Here is a 24434-nt window from a genome sequence, read left to right on the forward strand (position 1 = left end):
TATTTCACCTCTCCCGAGGCACCTACGGTATGAACATCCATCGCTCTGCTGTACAACTTCTTTGAAGGAAGAGACAACAGCTTACCACCTTTGAATCCTCTTCAGCCAGCCGCTGATCTACCTATTTATTATATAAGAACTATAATAATTAAGTGTCTGCCCTACTATGTGCAGGCATTTCAACCACAATGGTCCCTAACACTTACGGTAATTCTACAAAGTAGAGTATTAGATTTAATTTTTAGATGGATACTCTAAGAGGTTAAACGACTTCGCCAAGGTCCCATAGCCAGCAAAAGGCAGGATCTGGAGTCGAGCACTGGTTTCTTTGTCTCTAAAGTCTGTATTTTTATCCCGGCTGCTTCGTTTCAGTTATCTTTTTAATTTTAAAATATTATTGTTACCTTTTTGCTTTTAACTTGGGCACTTCCGATTTTTCTTTCCCCTGCGTGTTACTCCTGTCCCTCTGACAGAGCAGGTGCGGCGTGGTTATTGTGCTCCTTCCAAACTCCTGTCCCTGAAGCAGGAACCCTCAGCGTGGCCCTGCGGATCCATATCTGTCATTTATTGGGCATTTTCTCTCTGTCATCAGTAACAAGTATGGTTAAGGGCACGGGCTCTGGAGACAGGTTCAAATCCTGGCTCCTCCACTTACTAACTATGACTGTGGGCAAGTTACGACCTCTCTATGCCTCAATTTCCTCTTCTGTAGAATGGGCTTAATAATGCCTGCAGTAGATACAACATGAGGTAATAGTGATAATTAAATACATGTAAACTAAGAAGAGTGTGTGACACTTTATAAGTACTAATTGATGTTACCTATTGTAATCACACACTTTGTCTCATTTAACTTGCACTTCATACCAACCCTATGGGGTAAAAATTATTACCCTAACTTTGCAGGTGAGGAGGCTGATATAAAGTTGCAAATTGAGATCTTTCTGACTCTAAAAGCATTTTCTTTCATTTCTTTTCTTTTCTGTTTTGAGACAAAGTCTCACTCTGTTTCCCAGGCTGGAGTTCAGTGGCCTGATCTCAGCTTACTGCAACCTCTGCCTCCCGGGTTCAAGAGATTCTCCTGCCTCAGCCTCCCAAGTAGCTGGGATTACTGGCACCCACTACCATGCCCAGCTAATTTTTGTATTTTTAGTAGAGATGGGGTTTCACCATGTTGGTCAGGCTGGTCTTGAACTCCTGACCTCAAGTGATCCGCCCGCCTCGGCCTCCCAAAGTGCTGGGATTACAGGTGTGAGCCACCACACCCAGTCTAAAAGCATTTTCTTAACCACTATCTATACAGCCAGACAGACAGATGATACTCGTGGACATCCTGCAGGCTTTTAAATTTTGGTGAACCTATGAACAAGAAGACACTGGTTTCCAGTGCAATTCCAGAGAGAATGTGAAGATGCCATCACTGGGTAGGGATGCACCACCCCAGGCTGGGAGTCAGGAAAGCTGAGCTCTAGCCCTCCCTGCTGTGTGGACCCCTGCCCTCTGCACCCTCCACTGCCACCCCGGGCCTTATTTGTCTCGTTGTAGAGATGAAGGATAGCACTGGCCTTCTGGGGCTCCTTGTAAAGGCTCTCAGCAAAACCAGGTCTCTGCTGAATGCCAGCACCATCTGGTGGTCATGGGCATAACCTAAGCCCATTGCTCTCCTCTGCCACTTAGTGGCCACTAATGCCACCTTAGGGTTGTAGGCATTTCACATTAAAAAAAGAATCATTGTCCAGGAGCTGTGGCTCACGCCTGTAATCCCAGCACTTTGGGAGGCTGAGGCAGGTGGATCGCCTTAGGTCAGGAGTTCGAGACCAGCCTGACCAACCTGGTGAAACCCCGTCTCGACTAAAAATACACAAATTAGCTGGGTGTGGTGGTGCATGCCTGTAATCTCAGCTACTCAGGAGGCTGAGGCAGGAGAATTGCTTCAATCCAGGAGATGGAGGTTGTGGTGAGCAGAGATCGTGCCATTGCACTCCAGCCTGGGTGACAAGAGTGAGACTCCATCTCAAAAAAAAAGAATCATTGACATGATCTCATGCTATCTTTTCAGCAACTTGATGAGATATATAGGATTTGGCAGTATCTTTTACTGACAGGAAGCTGGGCCCAAAGAAGTTGGGTAAATGGCATGGCGCCTAACGGCAAGCTCACTGACTGTCACAGCCGGGTTTAAAAGGCTCTGAGATATTAAAGCTACCTCTGAAATAGACTTTGCAGGCATATGGAGAATATACCAAGTACAAGGTGCTTCACGTATGTCATTTAATTTAGTCCGAGCATACATACAACTAAGACTCAGTGAGGTGTAATTTACTCAGCAGAGGGTGTGACAGAGGCGGGATTTGAACCCAGAATCTATGACACTACCCAGCCCTATTTTTCTCCTTCTCAATGTCTGGGGCTGGCCCTGAAGTATACAGAACAGTCAAGGCTTCTACACTCCAGAATTCTGTAGTTCTTCAGGATTGATTCTGTGCATTTTAGCTAGGCTGACAGCTCTCCAGAATGTAGACGGCATTTCCCCACCTCCCTTGGAGATGGACGTGGACCAATGGTAAGTCAGCAGGACTGGTGTATGCAGTTTCAGAAATTGAAAGGAGTGGGCACACCTTTCTTTGCCAGCAGCTTCTAAAACAAGTCCCAGTGACCCTACTTCCTGGAAGTCAGACCCTTGCGTGTAACTGCCTCCCCTGCAGTGTGGACTGGAGCTTGGACTTCTGACAGATGGAGTGTAGCATAAAATGATGGAATGTCACTTCTTTTAAAAATTATTTATTTATTTATTAGAGACAGGGTTTTGCTCTGTCCCCCAGGCTGGGGTGACAGTGGTATCATCATAGCTCACTGTAACCTCAAACTCCTGGGCTCAAGTGATCCTCTCACCTCAGTCCCTGGAGTAGCTAGTATTACAAGCATGTCCTGCCATGATTGGCTAATTTCTTATCTTTTGTAGAGATAGGGTCTTGCTGTGTTTCCCAGCCTGGACTTGAACTCCTGGCTTCAAGTGATTCTTCCACCTCAGCCTCCCAAAGTGCAAGGATTACAGGTGTGAGCCACCATAACCGGCCAGAAGCCACTTCTAAGATGAACTTACAAAAGACTGTGACTTCCAGCTCCCTGACATTCTTTCTGGCTCTTCTTGCTTGCTTGCTTGGATGAAGCAAGCTACCATGTTGTGAGCTGCCTTCCGGAGAAGCCCATGTGGCAAAGAACTAAGGGCCCTCTGGCCAACAACTAGAGAGGAACTGAGACCCTCAGTCCAACAGCCTGTGGCAAACAGAATCCTGCCAGTAACCACGTTAGTGATCTTGGGAAGAGATCTTTCCGATTTTGAGCCGGGAGATTTCTGTAGCTTGGGCCAACACCTTGGTTGCAGACTTGTGAGAGACCCAAACCAGAGGACCCAGCCACGCCATGCCCAGAGTCGTGGCTTATGGAAACTATAAGGTGATGCATGCTGTTGATGTATGGCTCTCATTTCCTGGGTAGTTATATAACAATAGATAAATAATATACCTTCTTTCTTCCTTTTTTCTTCCTTGCTAATTGCAAAATGGATGTGATAGTCGGAACTGACGTCTTAGACAATAGAACAGACTTGGGAATTGAGACCCTACGTGGAGTAACAGTGAGATAGAAGGCGTCGTGGACCCTGTGACACAGCGATGGTTTTGAACTGTCTTTCGTTCTCAGCTGACTTCAACCCTTCCTCTTTTCGTGTTACCCTTTTATGTAAATCAGGCTATGTCCGGGCAAAATGGCGAATGAGGCCAGATCTGCCTTTGATGCCCTTGTTGTTTCTGTAGCTTCTATACTCTGCCCTTGATCTTTGCCTCGTCTACCGCTCAGTCCTCTTCAGTCCTGGTCTAAGGCCCCATCCTGCCTAGGATCCCCTTTAAAGCCCAGATCCCAGCCCTGGACATTTCTCTCCACCCTCTTCTTGCAGAATGCCCAGTTCTAAGTTCCAAAGGCTGGTAAGCGATGTGATGATTTGCTTGCAGGATATGAGGCAGTGGCAGGGGTGGGGCTGGAAGACCAAATACTCTAAGCTGATTACAAATGATAAGATTTCTGGAATTGTGAAAGAGAATTTTTTTTTCTAAGGCTGAAGGAAAGAGGGATGAGGGAAGGCACTAGAACACATGGGTGAATGGAAAGTGACCGCCAGCCTGTTGTTGAGAATACAAAGTGGTAGAGAATACAGATACTATTCCTTTTGTGACTTTGGGAAGCGATTTATGATTCGTGAGTCCCTTCTCTTTAGTTGCTATTCTAGTAAAGTTTGGATATAAAACGTGATTCTTGCTAAAGGTCAGGAGAATTTGGCCTTTTGAGCTTCCGTAATTTATTTCTATTACAGATCTCGTAAATGTTGTGTTTTTCAGTGTTGTCTTCCTCACTAGGGACCAGGTACTGGCTTTCATTCAAATCTGTGTTCCTGGCAACAAGCACTGTGCCTGGCACATAATAGGTACTCAATCAATGCTGGTATGTGCTGTAAGGGGGAGCTTTATTCCTCAATTTCGACTTTGGAAGCATTCTCAGGTTCATGCATGTGACACCTCCTTCACACGCAAATATAGGCCATCGTTGAAGAATTTGTTCATTTCTTTAATACAAATTTCTGGAGCTCCTACTGTGTGCCAGGTACTATTCTAGATGAGGGGACTCGACCATAAATGAACTCGACCACAGTCTCGGCTCTCACAGTGCTCACTGGTGGGGGAGACAGAAACTTAACAGGTAAATAAGTACAGGTATAGTACGTTAGATGATAGCAAGTGCCAGAGAGAAAAATAAAGCAGAGGAGGGTGACAGAGTGCAGGGAGGATGCACAGCCAGTGAAGATCCCCAGAGGGGACCATGGCAGAAGCTGCCTACACTCGCTGGAATTCTGTGCTCCTCCACACTCCCTGGCCTCTGTCACAGTAAAGCAGACTGGGTGGCTGGTGCTGGCCAATGGATTGTGAGTAGAAGGGGCGCATGGCACTCTCAGGCCAAGGCAATTCAGAGCCAGTGAGCTTTCTCCATCCCTGTCTTCTGCCTCGGAGCATTTAGAGGCCATGTGTTCAGAACAGTATCACCAGATGGGAAGAACTGGGTTCCTGAGAACTGGATGGAGGAGAGTTGTATTTATTGCCCTGACTAATGCAGTGACATTTGAGCAAAGCCCTGAAGAAGGTGAGGGAGTGAGCCAAGTAGTTATCTTGGGGGAGGAACTCTCCAGGCAGAAGGGACCTGAGTGACACCTGGACCAGGTTGAGTAAACTACAGAAAAGGTTAGTTTTTTCAGTTTTACTTCTCTCCAGCCTGCTTGGATGTTTTGACTCAATTAAAAACCCTTACACCAGGTTTTGGTTTTGGCTTTTAAAATTATTATTATTTATTATTATTTTTGAGGTGGAATCTCACTCTGTCGCCCAGGCTGGAGTTCAATGACGCAATCTTGGCTCACTTCAACCTCCACGTCCTAGGTTCAAGGGATTCTCCTGCCTCAGCGTCCCGAGTAGCGGGGATTACAGGTGCCCGCCACCATGCCCGGCTTATTTTTAGTATTTTTAGTAGAGACAGGGTTTCGCCATGTTGGCCAGGATGACCTTGAACTCCTGACCTCAGGTGATCTGCCTGCCTTGGCCTCCCAAAGTGCTGGGATTACAGGTGTGAGCTACCTCACCTGGCCAAATTATTTTAATAAGCTTGATTCTTGAGAGTAATTTTAGGTTCACAGCAAAATTGAGAGGAAGGTACAGAGACTTCTATGCACCGCTTGCCCCAGGCGCGCATGGCCTCACTCACCAGAGTGCCACATGTGTTACATCTGAGGGCCCTGCATGACACATCATTATAGCATTGTCACCCACATCTATAGTTTACCTTTGGGTTCATTCTCCGTGTTGTACATTTTGTGGCTTTGGACAAATGTATGACATTTCCACCATTAAAGCATCATACAGAGTTGATTCACTGCCCTAAAAATTCTCTGTGCTCCAACAAAGTCCCTTTTTAAAAAAGGAAAAAAAGCCGGTTTATTTTGCAATTGTGAGGGGGGGAAAAAAAAAGACAAAGGGTCCAGTCTCCTATTCTCTGCCTTTGTTTGTTTGTTTCATTTTTGTTTTTTTGAGATGGAGTCTCACTCTGTCACCCAGGCTGGAGTGCAGTGGCGTGATCTCGGCTCACTGCAACCTCCGCCTCCCAGGTTCAAGCGATTCTCCTGCCTCGGCCTCCTGAGTAGCTGGGACTACAGGTGCCTGCCACAATGCCTGGCTAATTTTTTGTATTTTTAGTAGAGACAGCGTTTCACCGTGTTAGCAAGGATATTCTCAATCTCCTGACCTTGTGATCCGCCCACCTCGGCCTCACAAAGTGCTGGGATTACAGGCGTGAGCCACGACGCCCAGCCTGTTCTCTGGCTTTTGCTCTCTGGTACAGACATTTTTTTTTTCCCCTCAGGAGAGATGGGGCTTATTCTACATGTAGGGGTAACAGTGATGTCTGGGTTGGGGTCTGCATCCTTCTGTCTTGGTAACAGCTGGGCGGATAGAGCCGGGTGTGAGGCCACCATCCAACTGTAGCTGTCCTCAGTGGGGCTCCCTTCTAGCTCCCATGCCCCTCGCAGGCCAGCCCGCACCGCTTCCCAAGGCTCACAGGCAACTTTTTTCTCACTGGCTTCATTTCTCTAAGACAACTTCGCAAAAGCTCCATTGTAATCACGACCTGCTCAACTGCTCTGTGTTATTTACAAGTTTAGTAAATGCAAACACTCTTCTGTCTAGGTCTTACAGACCTGTAGCAAGTTAACTCTGATGAATGGTACATTTGAAGTCAAAACATACTCTCTGAACCCCAAACATAGTATAGCTTTTGGAACTCTTTCCAAAAAGAAGAAAATCATAATACTATTCTATATGGAAAAGTTCCAATATATAAGCTGACACAAATTTTACCTTTAGAAAAAATCCCAGTACCCCTGTTTAGATAAGTACAAATGAAACTTTAAGAAATTCCAGTATCAATGTTTTTCAAACTCAGATATTGTTCAGATCCTTTATAAGGGGAAAAGATTCGCACAGATATCTAGAGTTAGCTTATATGTTTTTAAAAATAATGTTGCACACATATGTCTGTGTGTGTGTGTATATAAGCAAACACAAAACTAAGGACTCCTGGGTTTTATAGATTTTATCCAGCTATAAAACTAAAAGCATAATTAAATACAAACAAAACTACCAAATGAGGAAATTCAAATCTAAAATTTTGATTTAGTATAAGGAATGATATTTTGCTGAAGCCAATATTCACAACATGAATATTGTAACACTGTGATGAGTGAACTCTCCCACTAACGTTTGTTAGGACAGCACACCACGATATAATTTGCCTGTAACTTGGTGTGACCACATAATTCATTTTAAAAATCCTCTGTTTTTTTCCTTCACAAGTCTGTAACAATTCACTCAGTACTATTTGCCAGTCACAGATCCAGCAGTGAAACTGCATTCCCAGAATAAGTCTAAAGGGTTGATAAATTTGTATAGCTATTCCACTCCACTAGTCATCCCATGCAAATTAAAATGAGAGACCATTTCAACTATCATATTGGTAAATCTTTTTTTTAAAGATAAAATGAATGCCAGCGGGGGTACGCCCCATGGGCCCCGTTGAGCGCTTCTGGTGGGAATGCAAACTGGCCTGACATTTCTGGAAGGCAACTTGACCATGGCTATTCACACACTAAAGGGCTTTCAAAGCCTTTGAATCAATGATTTCACATATAGGTTTCTAGCCTAAGGAAGGAAATAATTTTAAAATGTGGGCAAAAATTTATGTATAAGGATATTGGTGGCAATGTTCTCATTAGCAGTAAAAAATAGGAACTCCTCTAAATGTCCAAAAATAGTGGAATAATAAAATAGATTAAACTATATGATTAATAATTATGTACCCATTACAAATAATATTTGTGAACAATTTTAATGATGGTGGATACTGCTCAAGATATAACAGTGACAAAAGAGAATGGAGTATTAACTATGCATCCTGTAAATATATATAATACATAGCTAAATATTCTGTGCGGTTCTATTATGTCAAAAATGTAAATATGCAAAAAAAAAAACCAACAGAAATAAGCCAAAATAATGAGTGCCTTTTTCTGAATGTGGGTAATTTCTGCTTTATTTTTAAATATTTCCTGAATTTTCCACATTTTCTAGAATAAGCACACATTTTTTGTTTGTTTGTTTGTTACGGCAAGTAGGCCTGGAAAGGATAGCATTTTACCTTATTTCCCGGTGTGAACAGAGGTACATAAAAGGGCTGTTACTTTGGAGAGGTCTCAGAGGCAGTCTGGACCAACCTAAAATATTCTTTATTATGAGTTGAAATCTGCTTCTCTGCAATGTCCATACACAGGTCCTAGGCTTTCATTCTTTCTACAGCTATCTAGAATAAGCGTATGAGTATTGTAGAGATACTTCAAAAGGGTCAGTTTTTAAAAGTAATGGCAAAAACTGCAATTCCTTTTGTACCACCCTGACAGCTGCCCTTCCGCTGCTTGCCCCTGCGAGCCTGCTCTCCCCTACTTCTGCCAATCTCTTCTTTTTCTGGATACTTTCAACAGTTCTGTATCACAGGCTTTCTGCTCTCACCAGCTTGCTTACCCTTCTTTAGACAGTCTCCGGTTTGATAGTTTTTCTAGAAAAAAGTGATATTCAGAACCAAAGGCCGGTTTCCAGCCTTCTAAAGCATAGCTATCATGTTGCCGCTCCTCTGCTCAAGTTCCTCCGGAGGCTGTTACAGAAGAGCAGAATGCCCCAGCTTAGCGTGCAACGTGCTCCTGGGTCTACTCCCAGCCTTTCCAGCCTCATAGCCCACCATAGCTCTAATACACACTCCAGCAGTGTCTTCGAACTACGGGCTGCTCTGCATCCCTGAGTACTGAAATGGATTCAGTAACCAGCACTTAAAAAAAGAGAATTGAATAGAATGGAAAATACCAAGTCGCATTGTACATTCTAAAGGCAATTACTGTCTCGGCAGCTATCTCTATTATCTATCTATCTACCTATCCGAAATGCGCACTCATACATATATACAATACTGTGTATATATTTATATTAGGCCATGGCTGAAATGTATTTCTTTTTGAGACAGAGTCTCACTCTGTTGCCCAGGCTGGAGTGCAATGGCGCTATCTTGGTTCACTACAACCTCCTCCTTCAGGGTTCAAGTGATTCTCCTGCCTCAGCCCCTCGAGTAGCTGGGACTACAGGCACATGCCACCATGATAAGTTTTGTATTTTTAATAGAGACGGGGTTTTGACATGTTGGCCAGGCTGGTCTCAAACTCCTCACCTCAGGTGATCCACCTGCCTCGGCCTCCCAAAGTGCTGGGATTACAGGCATGAGCCACTGTGCCTGGCGGATGATTAGAAGGCTGGAAGCCACCGCCCACACCACGGCTACATCAGGTCAGTAACTAGCTTCCAAACTTGCCTTGTGCTTCCTTTGATGCCACTGTCCCCTCAGCTGGGCTTTCTCCCTGCCCTCTGCCACTGAAGTCCTCCAAGGCCCTGACAAGGTACCACATCCTTCTGGAGTGTTTCAAACTTTCCCCTTGTCTGTGATCCAAAAATGGTGGTTTGATGTCTTTATATTACTCCAAACAGCCTGCCTTGTATTTTGTTATGTCTGTACACTGAATTCTTAGACAATGAGTACCTGAAGGGCAGGGTGGTATCTTACCCATCTTTGGATCCTCCGAAGGCTCAGAGGTCTAGTGAACCTGGTCGATGCTAAATAAATGTCTGCCCAACTGAACATTTTCTGTATCTCCTTCCAAGAGTATCTTCTGGTGTTCCTTCTCCTATTTTCTTGACCATAGCCCCCAGCGAGCATAAGATCTGTGTCCCAGGGTAATGTTACCTACAGTGATGACTCTAGAAACCAGTGTGTTCTGATAGCTTTCACCTTTCTTCAGGAGCAACAAGAGAAATAAGCACACGTTTTTATTCATTTTTAAGATGTCTTCTTTATTTGAGACGACGTTTCTCCTATATTTTTGGTGTTAAGATGTATTTTGGGGAGCAATACTGACGATATATAATAGTTGGCTTTTTAGTATGTGTGCCTATTGTCCTTATTTGACAAAATAAATTGGCAATTCTGTGTTCATCTTTTTTTTTAAGTTAAAAAAAATTTACTGGTTGCAAACTCCAAAAGGCAGGGAATCAACTCCCCTTCTGGGCTGGCTGCAAGTAAGTTCACTTTCTTAAAGAAGGAGTTTTCTTCTCTCACCTCAAGGACTGCTGTTTATTCGTCTGCGCTGCTCGTTGGACGTTTCCATTCTCTTGGTCCTCAAGATGTGAATCACCCATTTTTTCCGTGGGGGAAGACAGTGTATCTCTGGCCCTTTAAATAGGGGCGTGGTGAAGAGGCGCGGACCGCCCCAGAGGAGGAGCGGTGCGAGGAGGAAAGCGGAAGCGCGGCGGTAGTGGTAGGTAGTGCGCGTGCGTGAGGCGAGAGCTGGGCGTCGGGGCGGGGCGGGGGCGCGCGGTCACGTGGGCCGGCGGTCCTGGGCCGGAATGGCTGCAAGCTCAGGTAACGAATTTCCAGAGAGCAGGCCCATGGGGAGGAGACAGGATTAAGGGGCCGTATTCAGGATAGGAGGAGAGCGCGCGACAGGTCTCTGAGCCTCGGTGCCTTCTCCTGCGCGACAGCGGCGCGACTTCGGGGAGCGGACAGAGCAGCGTCTGCCGGCCCGCGGGGTTGATTCTCGAGTGGAGGGGCGTGTCCTGCGTTGGGCCGGAGCTGGGTCGGGCAATTTCCACTTATTGGTTCCAAATGGATGTGAAAATTCAAATGGGCTTAAGTAAAAAGGGATTTATTGGCTCCAAACCTGGAAGGGGCTGAGGTCTCACTAAATCCAGTGACTGCAGTGATGTACTTGTTACCTCTCCCTTTCTGCAGAGGACCCGTCACCCCTCAGTTCCCTGTCTCCTTTGCGACTGTAATTGCAAGCCTCATTCTGTCCTGTTACAGTCATGCGACAATTAGGCTGAGGGACTGGCGCGCCCTCGCCCCCGACTGTGAGCCTAGGCCGCGGGTGTCATGCCCCTCCCCATTCCCTGGCGGACAGGTGTAGCCCGCCTGTCGGGCCTGGGGAACGGGCGTGGACCCCTTCATCCTCCAGGGACCGTTATCAGGGTGCCTGAGTCTGAGGCTGAGATGGGACGTCTGCCTCTTGGAATTGGTGCGCACCCTGTGAAACTGGTTCCAGTTTGTCTCCACGTGCAAGATGTGCCCCAGAGTGAGGGCAGCAGGGTGAAAGGTGGGCCTCCAAAGTTCGAGGCTACTCCTGTGCCTTGGCTAGTTCTCCGTGCGTGACACCTGAGGAAGGAGGGCAACAGCTGCTCAGAGTGTTCCGGTGTACAGAATGGGTGTGCTTCATAGGAGGATAGGGTGGGGGGAGGTGGGATCCGTGGGAGGTTCCATGGCCGTGGGTTATCAGGAATAGCTACCTGGGGAGACTTCTTTAAATAAGCAGGCCCCCTCCACTTCTTAGATTATTGTTAGAATGAATAGGAAGGCCTCTGCTGCACCATCCACCCTCTACTTTCCCCTACTAAAAAAACCTAAAAACCCGACCCTGCACGGTGGCTCACGCCTGTAATCCCAGCACTTTAGGAGGTCGAGGCGGGTGGATCACGAGGTCAGGAGATCGAGACCATCCTGGCTAACACGGTGAAACCCCGTCTCTATTAAAAATATAAAGAATTAGCCGGGTGTGGTGTCACGCACCTGTAGTCCCAGCTATGCAGGAGGCTGAGGCAGGAAAATCGCTTGAACCTGGGAGGCGGACGTTGCAGTGAGCCGAGATTGTGCCACTGCACTCCAGCCTGGGCAACGGAGCAAGACTCCGTCACAAAAAAACAAAAAACCAAAAAACAAACCCCAGACCCAAGCAAAACAAGCATGGATGTTAGCTTGTGGCGCTAAACCTCGTTCCAGATGTCCGCGTTTGGGAGATAATTACATGTTAATTGTCTATGTATATCTATGTCTGCCTGTGTGTGTTTGAGGTATATCTAATGTAAATGTGGTTGGATAATCTGCATATGTTTGTATAAGGCATGGCTTTTGCTCATGGTTAAATTTAAGCACAGAGTAGATATTGAATCCACTGGCTATAGCTGGCCTGTTCCGTAGAATATGCAATAAAGATAAATGGAAAAAAAAATCATTGCACTCTTGGGCTTCATATGGTCAAAAAGGCATGTGTGAGAAAATTCTTTACAGAGCTCTAACAGAGTAATATGCTGATTTTTCTTTATATTTGATATATTTCCTTTGTATCTGGACCGTTGTTGGCAGATGGATGTTTTCTTTTTTCTTTTCTTTTCTTTTTTTTTTGAGACGGAGTTTCGCTCTTGTTACCCAGGCTGGAGTGCAATGGCGCGATCTCGGCTCACCGCAACCTCCGCCTCCTGGGTTCAAGCAATTCTCCTGCCTCAGACTCCTAAGTAGCTGGGATTACAGGCACGCGCCACCATGCCCAGCTAATTTTTTGTATTTTTAGTAGAGACGGGGTTTCACCATGTTGACCAGGATGCTCTCGATCTCTTGACCTCGTGATCCACCCGCCTCGGCCTCCCAAAGTGCTGGGATTACAGGCATGAGGCACCGCGCCCGGCCGGATGTTTTCTATCTTCCAGAATATCGGGACGTGTTGGCGATTCTTAGCTGTATCTCACTATTCCATTGACATTTCAACCAGTGTGACACAAGATGGCAGTTACGTACGTGAATGAGAAGTAAGATCTTTTGAACTTAATAAAGTATGTTTAACTTTGGATCTATTGATGGCTTTCATAGAGTTTAGATGGTAAGTTCTCTTGATCCACAGCTTTAGGGGTCATCTGTACAATTGGTACATGTTGTATTCTTAACTGAATCTTGAATGAGTATTTGACTTCACGCTGTATGACATTATTAAACATGTTCTGTGTTTTAGCAAGGAGCTACAGCTTTGTGTTGGATTTTTCAATGTTACGAATTTCTTAGATTTACTCTGATAGCAATTATACTTTTTGGTTTTTAGTTTCTTGAGACGGAGTCTTGCTCCGTTGCCCAGGCTGGAGTGCAGTGGCATGATCTCGGCTCACTGCAACCTCTGCCTCTCAGGTTCAAGCAATTCTCCTGCCTTAGCATCCCAAGTAGCTGGGACTACAGATGTATGCCACCATGCCTGGCTAATTTTTTTGTGTTTTTAGTAGAGACAGGGTTTCACCGTGTTAGCCAGGATGGTGATCTCCTGACCTCGTGATCTGCCCGCCTCAGCCTCCCAAAGTGCTGTGATTACAGGCGTGAGCCACCTTGCCTGGCCAGCAATTATACTTTTTTAGTCAAAGATATTTCTGTTGTAAGTGACCGAAAATTCAAATGGGCTTAAGCAAAAAGGGATTTATTGGCTCCAAACCTGGAAAGGGCTGGGGTATCGCTAAATCCAGTGACTCCAGTGATGGAGTGCTTGTGTATCTCTCCATTTCTGCAGAGGACCAGTAACCCCCGTTCCCTGTCTCCTCTGCGACTGTAATTGCAAGCCTCATTCTGTCCTGTTACAGTCATGCAACAATTAGGGGATACATTCTGAGAAATGTGTAGTTAGGCACATTTTGTCATTGTGCAAGCATTGTAGCGTACTTACACAAACCTAGATGGTGTAGCCTACTACACACCCAGGCTATGTGGTATGGCCTATTGCTCCTAGGCCACAAACCTGTACAGCGTGTTACTGTACTGAATACTGTAGGTGGTTGTAACACAATGGAAAGTATTTGTGTATCTAAACACAGAAAAGGTACAGTAAAATACAGTTGAAAAGATGAAAAAATGTACACCTGTATAGGGCACTTACCATTGATGGAGTTTGCAGGACTGGAAGCTGCTCTGGGTGAGGCAGTGAGTGAGTGGTGCGGGAATGTGAAGGCCTACGACATATTATACGCTACTGTAGACTTTTAAAACACTGTACACTGAGGCTACGCTCTGTTTATTAAAAATTTTTTTTTCTCCAATAATAAATTAACCATAGCTTACTATAACTTTTATGTTATAAACTTTTAATTTTAAAAAGATTTTTTTTGGCCAAGCCCAGTGGCTCACGCTTGTAATCCCAGCACTTTGGGAGTCCAAGGCGGGCAGGTCACGAGGTCAGGAGATAGAGACCATCCTGGCCAACGTGGTGAAACCCCATATCTACTAAAAATACAAAAATTAGCTGGGCATGGTGGCGTGCACCTGTAGTCCCAGCTACTAGAGAGGCTGAGGCAGAGAATCACTTGAACCCCAGAGGCACAGACTGCAGTGAGCTGAGATCTCGCCACTGCACTCCAGCCTGGCAACAGAGCAAGACTGTCTCAAAAAAAAAAAAAAAAAAAGTTTTTAACTTCTTTTTGATAAAACTTAGTTTAAAATACAAGCACAGTGTACAACTAGCTGTACAAAAATATTTTCTTTATATCCTTCAGTTAACTTTTTTCTATTTTAAAATTTTTTAATCTTTGAAAACTAAGACACACTATTCCATTGACATTTCAACCAGTGTGACACAAGATGGCAGTTATGTATGTGAATGAGAAGTAAGATCTTTTGAACTTAATAACGTATGTTTAACTTTGGATCTGTTGATGGCTTTCATAGAGTTTAGATGGTACGTTCTCTTGATCCACAACTTTAGGGGTCATCTGTACAATTGGTACATGTTGTATTCTTAACTGAATCCTGAATGAATGTATTAGCCTAGGCCTACACAGTCAGGAAGATCCCAGTAGAACGTCCTCAGAGGCAGTAACAGATATGGAACTGTCATCTCGTATGATAGCAGTGCCTTCTGGAATACCTCCTGAAGGACCTGCCTGAAGCTATTTTATAGCTAATTTTTTAATAAGTAGATGAATAGACTCTAATGATAAAAAGTATAGGACAGTAAATACATAAACCAGTACATAGTTTATCAAGTGCTGCGTACTGCACATAATTGTACGCGCGTAGCTTTTATCCTACCGGCAGTGCAGGAGGTTTGTTTACTCCAGCATCACCACAGACGCAGAAGTGATGCATTGCGTTACAACAGCTCTGACATCACGGGGCTGTAGGAATTTTTCAGCTTCATTATGTGTAATTTTACGGGACTGTGGTTGTATATGTGGTCTGTCGTTGACCCTAAACGTCTTTTCGGAGCATGTGACTGTATATAAATGCATAGAAGATGTGACTGCAGATGACCGCTGTGTTACGTCATCCAAGATTAGCACCCCAGAATAAAGAGCAAACTCCTACCTCTAGTATTGACAGAAGGACCTTGATTGGCCAGTTGGACATAAGAATGTGATGTGCCCACTCTTCCGCTCCCCTGGCTAGGCAGATAGGGTGCTTGATTGGCAGCACCACCAGCATCACGTGGTTGGAATGGAGGAGAAGCAGTTGCCCTTCAGGAAAAACGGCAAAGGTGCCGGAGTGTCTCAGCCTTTGTTTTTTCTGTTGCAGTTCAGCAAGATGCTTCAAGTTACTTCTTGCTCTTAAAAAAAAAAGGATGTGACTCTACATCCTTCTTGACACCTAACCAAGAGAAATTGAGATGATAGTTAATTACAGATTTATAAAGAAGGCCACCATCTGCTCAGCCTATACCGAAGTGGAATCCTTTCTTTTGCGCATTTAACTTACAAGAATTTACCTGTGTCAGTTATGTGAAGAAGAAAAGGGAATATGTTTCAGTCTACACAAGGCCCTTGTGCTTTTTAGGAGGAGTTCTTTGGGATTGAAGTGGGTCTGGGAAGAGAGATTCTTATAATAGTGGAAACAATATTATAGAATCCAGAAGTGATCATTTTTCTCTGTTATTCATTTCACTTATTACCTCATACACATATTGATATAAAACCGATCAATAGGCCGGGCGCGGTGGCTCACGCCTGTAATCCCAGCACTTTGGGAGGCTGAGGTGCGCAGATCACGAGGTCAAGAGATTGAGACCATCCTGGCCAACATGGTGAAACCCCATCTCTACTAAAAATACAAAAAAATTATTTGGGCCTGGTGGTGTGCGCCTGTAGTCCCTACTCAGGAAGCTGAGGCAGGAGAATCACTCGAAGTCAGGCGGCGGAGGTTGCGGTGAGCGGGAATTGTGCCGTTGCACTCCAGCCTGGTGACAGAGTGAGACTCCAACTAAAAAAAAAATAAAAAATAAACTGCTCGATAAAGTTAGAATTTCTACGTTATCTAGATATTTGTAGACGTAGTTCATATTATTGTTTCGTATATTGAGATGGGGGTTAGATTTTTCTTTTCCAGACTGGGAGCTCCTTGAGGATAGTGTCTGACAGTTCATGGTGGTGACTTAGCACTGCATACAGGAAGGTCTTAGGCACTGTTCCCTCCCCCACTCTTCTTTTCAACATTTTTTATTCTGTATGTACTTACGGTCACTCTTCTCATTTAGATGTTCACCAACAAGACAGAAAGAGAAACAGAGGTTTGGGCTTTTTCGTTGTGGCAGTTCCGGTACTGTGAGCTATGGTTACCTAAATGTGCCTTCTTGGGAAGAAACTCCAGGGTCAAGTAAAGCGGCCCATCCCAGTATGTAGTAGCATTGCTCTAAGTAGGGTCTGTATCTAAAGGCCGTGAGTAAGGTGAAAATCGAGTACCCCCAAACCACCCCGAGAGGGAGTCGTATCTGAGACGGACAAGCGGCCTCTCAGGAAGTCTAGTGCAGCCAGGTATCGTTTTTCCATGTTGGAACTGCATGGTGCTTGTGATGTTGAGTGCAGATGAAGTGAATTGCTCGTGTGTGAGGCGGGTGAGAACCGAGACGGCACAGCCGCTGACCATCTGTGCCCACGGTGAAGCAAGTAGTTACCGAGTGGAGGTATGCAGCCTCTTGCCCGACATGAATCATTTCTTTTTCTCTCTGTCCCGTTGCTGAAGATAATAGAGGAATTCCTGTAAATTGAATGGAAGTATGGTACATTTCCACTGTATTCGTCTTGGCCTCTAGGCTGAATTAACGCAAAAGAACATAAAACATCTGAGATTGTGGGGTTTGCATCATGCTATAAATGAACTAAATGATGTAAAAATATCTCTCCTAGATGCAAAGAATGGAACTTGCACAGATGGAGGTGTCTTGGAGTAGCGTAACTAGCCATACTCTATAGTAAATGACCGGAACTGCTGTTTGAGGTTCTGGAAGCTAGTGATGCAGTCTTGCCTGGCTATTTACCTAGGGAGGGAGGGACAGTGGATGGGTAGACGGGTGGATTGATGGATCGATTAGCTACTGTGTAACATTGGCACTGGGAGTAGAATGGTGAACAAGGCAGATCTGGTCTTTGCTCTCTCATGGAAACTGCATTCCAGTTTGGGGCAAGGAATGGTGGTTTAGACGATGAGGAATGATGACAGTGTGGTAAGTGTAGTAAAAGAGGAGGACAGTGCTGTGAGTGCATGTTAACAGGGAACACAGCCTGGTTGAGCAGAGCAAAAACAAGGGCCTTTTTAAGGAAGGAGCATTTTAGCTGATAGTTGATAAATAGGACCTGCAGTGGTCAACAAGCCTGATTATATAGAAGTAGAATTCAGTTATAACTTGGCTTACTTATTATGGCATAGATTCCTGTATTTGTGAGTGAAATGTTATCCTCTGGAGCTTAGCAATTACAGGTAATAACACTGGTATATTTAATTTGCAGCACAGATGTTATTCCTGTCTCCTAGTTCCTGTGTTAATCAAACATTTTTAACTGTCTACCTAGCTGTGCAAGCCAGTGAGCCCAGTGATGTGGAATATTCAGAGAAGCATGGCCCCATTTTTATTGTATAGCTGGGGAGAAAAGACAGTCACGTTGTAAATTAGCTAATGAATCAGTATGAAGAGCCAAGCCACTGTTTTAAAAGAAGACATGTTTTCTGAATTCAGAGGGTGGTTAGGGAAGGAAGAGGGCATAGGCAGATCCAGTTTGGACAGTTCCCAGAAGGAAGGAGGTTAGATAAATGTAGAGAAAAAGGAAAGGGAAGGGAAGGTCAATCAGCTTGAGCAGACATGGAGGGAAAGTGGAAGCTATTCTTGAAGGACTCTTACTGCAAATAATAGTTTCAGTTGTAAGGGAAGGAGGCCGAAGGATTAGCTCATGTCATATTTGGAGTCACCGGCTTAGAATTTGGGATTTCATTCTGGAGGCATTGGAGAGCTGTTAAAAATAAGTCCACCTGTGCCAGGTGCGGTGGCTTACACAGGTAATCCCAGCACTTTGCGAGGCTGAGGCAGGCAGGTGGCTTGAGCCCAGGAGTTTGAGACCAGCCTGGCCAACATTATCTTTACTAAAAATGCAAAAAATTAGCTGGGCATGGTGGTGTGCGTCTGTAGACCCAGCTACTTCGGAGGCTGAAGTGGGAGGATCGTTGAACCTCGGAGGCAGAGGTTGTAACATGCCGAGATCATGCCACTGCACGCCAGCCTGGGTGACAGGGAGACCCTGTCTCAAAAAAAAAAAAAAAGAAAGTCAGTTTTGCCAGAGAAAGGTAATAGAAATCTCACAGAAGTTAACCCACTATTGCGTTTTTTTTCCTTCACAAAACAAAGGATGAAGAGAAATGCTTGGGTTGGGAAGGCCCAAAATAAAGTTTGCATGTAATGTTGTTACTATATTTTGTGATGTCTTTCTAGCATTATATAGTAAATAAAAACTTGGTTCTATTTCATTGTAATGTGAAAAAGTATCTCTTATGACACTTTTAGGAGGAAAAGAATGTCAGAGAATTAAACAGGACCCTGGAACTTGAGAACAGTTAGGAATAAATGTTTGCCAAGGTGAAAACTGGTGAAAGCTGGGGATGGTGGCACAGGCTGGTAGTTGCAGCTCCTTGGGAGACTTGAGGTAGGGGGGTCGCTTGAGGCCAGGAGTTTAAGGCTAACCTGGGCAACATAGCAAGATCCCATCTCTTAAAAAACAGTGGTGCAAGAATTCCACATTAACTTGGCCTAAGAGAGGTCACACATTAGAGTTCTTACTCAGCTAGCCAGTGTCATAGTCAAGTCATTGCTGTTTATATGGTACCTATCTTTTTTTAATGGTCCTTGAATCTATTATTAATTGGTTGGGAATAACAAGAGGAAATAACTGATAATCTTATGTCTGAACTATTAAAATTCTCGTTTATCAGCACTCAGAAGGGGACAGCATACTGGGTAATTGCGAGTCCATGAATATATTTCCTATCAGATTAATCTGATTTCATTCTAAGAGAGACTAAGAAATACTTGCTGTGACTTGTGCTTTGTTACGTGCAAGTACTGTTTGGTATGGCATCCCCTAAGAACTATAAAAGTACGAGCTTATGTGATGGTTGGGTGAAGAACTAGTTGTAGAATTGCATCCCGACAGGAATTTATGAGTGGTTCATTATCAGCCTCTGTACTGGGATAACATTTATGTGATACCTGAAGCAGGATCTGTATCTCAAGTGTGAAATATTACACATCATATATGAACCATTTCATCATTGGTGCATATATTGGAATGAAGGGCTTGCTTAATAAACACATGGGCAACACCAAGCCACAAGGGCAGGGTTAATATTTCAGAATGTTGGATATGGGACCAGAAACATTAATTTATGTTTATTAGTACAATTGACCCTTGAACAACGCAGGGGTTAAGGGCACCGCCCCCTCAACCAGTGGAAAATCCAAGTACGACTTTTGACTCCCAAAGACTTCGCTAATACTACCTACCGTTGACCGGAAGGCTTACTGATAGCATTGACTGTCGCTTAACACGTATTTTGTGTGTTACTTGTATCGTATACTATATAGTTACAATCAAGAGAGCTAGAGAAAAGGAGATATTAAGATTCTAAACAAGAGGAAATATACTTGCTTTTCATTACGTGGAAGTGGATCATCATAAAGGCCTTCATCCTTGTCTAAATGTTGAGTAGGCTGAGGAGGGGGAGGAAGGGTTGAGCTCGATGTCTTGGGTGGAAGAGGCGGAAGAAAATGCACCTGTAAGTGGATTCTTGAAGTTCAAACCTGTGTTGTTCAAGGGTCAACTGTCTATTCATTTCCTACTGTTGCCGTAAATCACCATAAAGCAAGTGGTATAAAACAACGCAGGTTTATTTTACAGCTGCATACTTCACGAGTCTGACCCCAGTCTCACTAAAATTAAGATGTCAAGACAGGACTTGAGTCCTTCTGGAGGCTCTAGGAGACAGTCTGTTTCCTTGTCTTTCGCAGCTGCAGAGGCTGCCTGCATCCTTGGCTCCCGAGCGCCGTTCTCCATCTTCAATGCCTGTGACATGGCGTCTCTCTGATGCTGCATCCTTGGCTCCCCAGCGCCGTTCTCCATCTTCAATGCCTGTGACATGGCGTCTCTCTGATGCTGCATCCTTGGCTCCCGAGCGCCGTTCTCCATCTCCAGTGCCTGTGACATGGCGTCTCTCTGATGCTGCTTCTTGTGTCACATCTCTTTCTCTGGCATTCTCTTCTGTCTCTCTCCCACTTTTAAAGACCTTTGTGATTACAGACTCACCCGAATCATCCAGAATAATCTTCCTGTCGAGTCTTAATTTAACCTGCAAAATCCCTTTTGCCATGTAAAAAAACATGTTCATGGTTTCTGGGAATTAGGACTGGCATTGTCGGGTACCCTTATCCTGCCTACCACAAGTAGGCAGCTCAGGTACTTTCTGAAAAATTCACAGAAGCTGCTCAAGTGAACTCTCCTTTTAAAAAAATTTGATTGGCAACTGATGTAAATTCTTAAAATTGAAAAAAAATATGAGCATGATGACCTTTTGATTCATCAGGTCTATTTGGGTTGGAAAAGCTCACTGACTAAAGTGAAGAAAGGAGTAACTGCTGTAAGGTTTGAGAGAACTTGGGAGGGGGCATAGTTGGCTTCACTAGTAAAGTGTAGACTAATGTTGATGTTAAAAAAAAAATCCAAAACATGATTTTCGAATGAGTTAGTCACATGAGACACTTCTGTTGTAATTCAAGTTTTTATGAAGTGTCTGTGATGCTTTGATGGCGGCTGTACTAAGACAAAACCCCGACCATTCAGCTCACGAAGAACTGCCGTGATATCAAGGACGTTGTTCTGATGTGCTTAGCACTGGCTAGAGCTTTACAGAAAGAGTAGGCTTTGTCTTAGAATCTTGAGAAAAATTTGAAAATCCTGAGGTTTTAAATATAATAGCTAGTATCTTTTGAAAATTATGTCCTGAGATCCTTCTAAATGCTTATATCATTTGTTCCTGTTGCATTCCTGAGAGTCAGGACTGTCCATTTTAAGTGCTAAAAGAAAGGGGGACGTTGGGAGAGCGTGTGCTGGCTTACAAAGCCAAACTGCCAGAGGCTATGGGCAGAGCTCACTTGATAGAAGACTACAGTCTGAGGGTTGAATGATGTCAGGACTCTCTTCTCTACTTGGTTTTTTCCATAGGTTTCATTCTTTCCGGAGAATCTGTACCTAGAACCTAAGTTCTGTCAATAAAGGTAGGTCTCCAGTGACAGATGCATAGTAGGTGTTTAGTGGATGTGTGTTAAATGCATGATTTCCTTTCTGCAGAAGAGAGCCGGGTGGGGAGTGTGGGATCTAATGGAATTTTGACCGTCAGCCTCTACAAGAAACACATGGTTTGAAGGAGCCCTTCCCAGAAGGAGGCGCTATTCTGAGCAAACAACACAAATGTCCACAATATTCCATTTTACCGATAGAGAAATAGAGGGGGTTCAGAAAAAGTAAACAAATTGGCCAAGGTCACATATAGGAACTCATAAAGTCCAGATTCCGACTTGATTTGTGTATTTTATTTTTGGTGGGAGTTGGAGGGGGGCGGGGAAAGGTGTTTATTTCGTGGTCATTTCTAAGAAAGGTGGCCACACCAGCAGACCTGAGTTTAATAGACTCTGGCTTATTTATGTTTCTTCCGCTTTGCCACCACATCTCATCGGTGAAAGGAGCTCAGTGAAGTGAAGGGCAGGGTAGCTTGGCAGGATGATGTCTTCAGGGAGCGCTTGATCACTTGATACTTGTTCAGTTCATATTGGTGTTAGAGATGCTAGATTGTCATATCGTCTTGGAACCTCTTAATAACTCCAGACATGGGACAAAAAGAGCTGGAAAAAATTGTTTTCCCTTCTGAGTTATTTTGGAAAGTCAAATATAAAATATGAAACATTTTAGATTATTAAATCATTTAAATAAATATTTTGCTGTATGGTCTTTCCCACTATTTTTGAAAAATGCATAAGAATAAAAGTTAATAACTGTCTTTTTTTTTTTTTTTTTTTTTTGAGACGGAGTTTCGCTCTTGATACCCAGGCTGGAGCGCAATGGCGCGATCTCGGCTCACCGCAATCTCCACCTCCTGGGTTCAGGCAATTCTCCTGCCTCAGCCTCCTGAGTAGCTGGGATTACAGGCACGCGCCACCGTGCCCAGCTAATTTTTTGTATTAGTAGAGACGGGGTTTCACCATGTCGACCAGGATGGTCTCGATCTCTTGACCTCGTGATCCACCCGCCTCGGCCTCTCAAAGTGCTGGGATTACAGGCTTGAGCCACCGCGCCCGGCCAATAACTGTCTTTAGGAACCATTGAATGTGAATTAGATTGTGCATGTTTGTAAATAGTTCTTAAATAATTGTAACCATTCTTGCTTAGTGATACAAATAGGAGTTGAAAGACTTTATTAAAAAGTAATTTGTCATGAGCCAAGGTCTTTGAAGAAATGCATATAAACGTTAGTATTGCTACTGCATTTGGGTTATTACAAAAGGAGCCCTATATTTAGTACCTGATGTTGGAAAGGTATTTTAAAATGTTGCCAGGCAAAGAGTCGACTCAGTTATGTGTTCTAGGAATGTGTTTGATAGCGTGTGTTTTATAGGGCACAACCTTAGAGTCTATTTTCTGCAGCATGTGAAAGAAATTAGTCTGAATTTGGTAATATACCAAATAGTGTAATAGCTGGAAAAGTTGGCTTCAGCTCTTGAAAAGTCAGTTTCATGAGTCCGTGATTTATACAAAGTAACATTTCTTTTAATATGATAAAAATGAAACATCAAAGGAAGTGAAATTAACTATAGGTACTAAAATAATGAGCCTCATTAGATAAAATTGTCAGTGAATTTTTCCCATGTTGTTTAAAAACAACTAATCACAGTTCACTTAAAAAAATTAGTTATTTCAAGCTGGGCACAGTTGGTACTTGCCTGTAGTCCCAGCTACTCAGGAGGCTGAGGCTGGAGGATGGCTTGAGCCCAAGAGTTGGAGGCCATGTTGGCAGTATAGTGAGACTCCGTCTCTTTAAAGAAATTAAGTGGCTCAGTAATTGTAAGGCTTTTTTTCTGCCTTCGCTAACATGCACAATCTGTCTTTACTAACATGCACAGTCTAATTTACTAAGTAAGAGCAGCTCACTCCAGGGGAAGGGTGGTTGGTGGTAGTGGTGTTTATACCACGAAGGGCAGTATGTAGTTTGAAAGAGCTTTGCCCTCAGAGTTTTGCCAGTCATTTGGTACTGTGAAAAATACCTAGTTTAGAAAACAGAGTGAGCTTCATTATTATTATTGTTAGGGCTTTGTTTCTGTCTTCATATTTTTGCTTTATTCTAAACAGGTAAAGCTAATTGGACTTTTTAAAGTTGGGTCACTTGTAGCCTAATTGAAACACAACATAAAATCATTTAAAAGCAAACTTAATTATTAAACTTAGGGTAGTAAGTATATTTTTAGCTTTCTAGAACTGACAGTTTTGCAAGTAAACCAAATTATCTGTGATTTTTGAAATAAGAGCGATCTATTATTTAGAGCTGGGAAATATGAAATAAAAAGCTGTATGCATTTCTAGTTTTCTTTAGTATTTCATTTTTCCCGAAAGTGTCCATGATTCTCTATGACTAGCTGTTTTTTTAGAAATCTCTGATAGGCTATGGAATTGTTTCATCTTTGGGTCATGGTTGTTTCCTTTAGTAGATCTGAACTCTTAGGTTTGCTAGTGTTGTATTAAATAACTAGTTGTTCATCCCCAGTGTCTGTGCTAAGCTCCCAGAGATGTCTGTGGCCCTGTGCAGCGGCCAAAAACCAAACTGGCTTGTATGTTTATTTCCAGGGGAACTGGAGCACTACCTTGGGGTTTGGAGTGTAAGGAAGGCGTTAATTGCAGCCTTTGGCACGGATTTACCCTTATGCTGTTAGGTAAATAAATCTAGGTACCAGGTCCAGTGGCCGAGCCTATTAAGTCACCACTATCACCAGTTTCATGGCTTTGGGTGGGGGGGGCACTTCCCAGACTCCTCGAGCCCAAGTTAGGTGTTCCTCCTGTATTCTCTCGTTGAAACCCTCTCCCAGTAACATGCCC

At 43.9% G+C, this 24434-nt stretch overlaps 1 protein-coding gene across 6 annotated transcripts in view; it reads left to right on the forward strand.

The window, feature by feature from the left end:
- Nucleotides 1–24434, forward strand: part of VPS8 (VPS8 subunit of CORVET complex) — a 353273-nt gene that overhangs the window by 88659 nt on the left and 240180 nt on the right. The window contains exons 1-2 of one of the 6 annotated variants that reach the window (XM_021674476.2): nt 21192–21568; nt 24186–24271. The exons of 2 other annotated variants lie outside the window; for them this stretch is intronic. The gene's annotated coding sequence lies outside the window, so the exon portion shown is untranslated. Of the gene's footprint in view, nt 1–10558; nt 10609–21191; nt 21569–24185; nt 24272–24434 lie in introns of those variants that run through there. 3 more of the 6 variants (XM_021674475.2, XM_064366882.1, XM_064366880.1) reach the window with 3 other exon arrangements.

The sequence above is a fragment of the Aotus nancymaae genome, unplaced genomic scaffold (assembly GCF_030222135.1).
Source record: "Aotus nancymaae isolate 86718 unplaced genomic scaffold, 86718_ANA_hifiasm-v0.15.2.pri h1tg000067l, whole genome shotgun sequence".
Taxonomy (NCBI): domain Eukaryota; kingdom Metazoa; phylum Chordata; class Mammalia; order Primates; family Aotidae; genus Aotus; species Aotus nancymaae.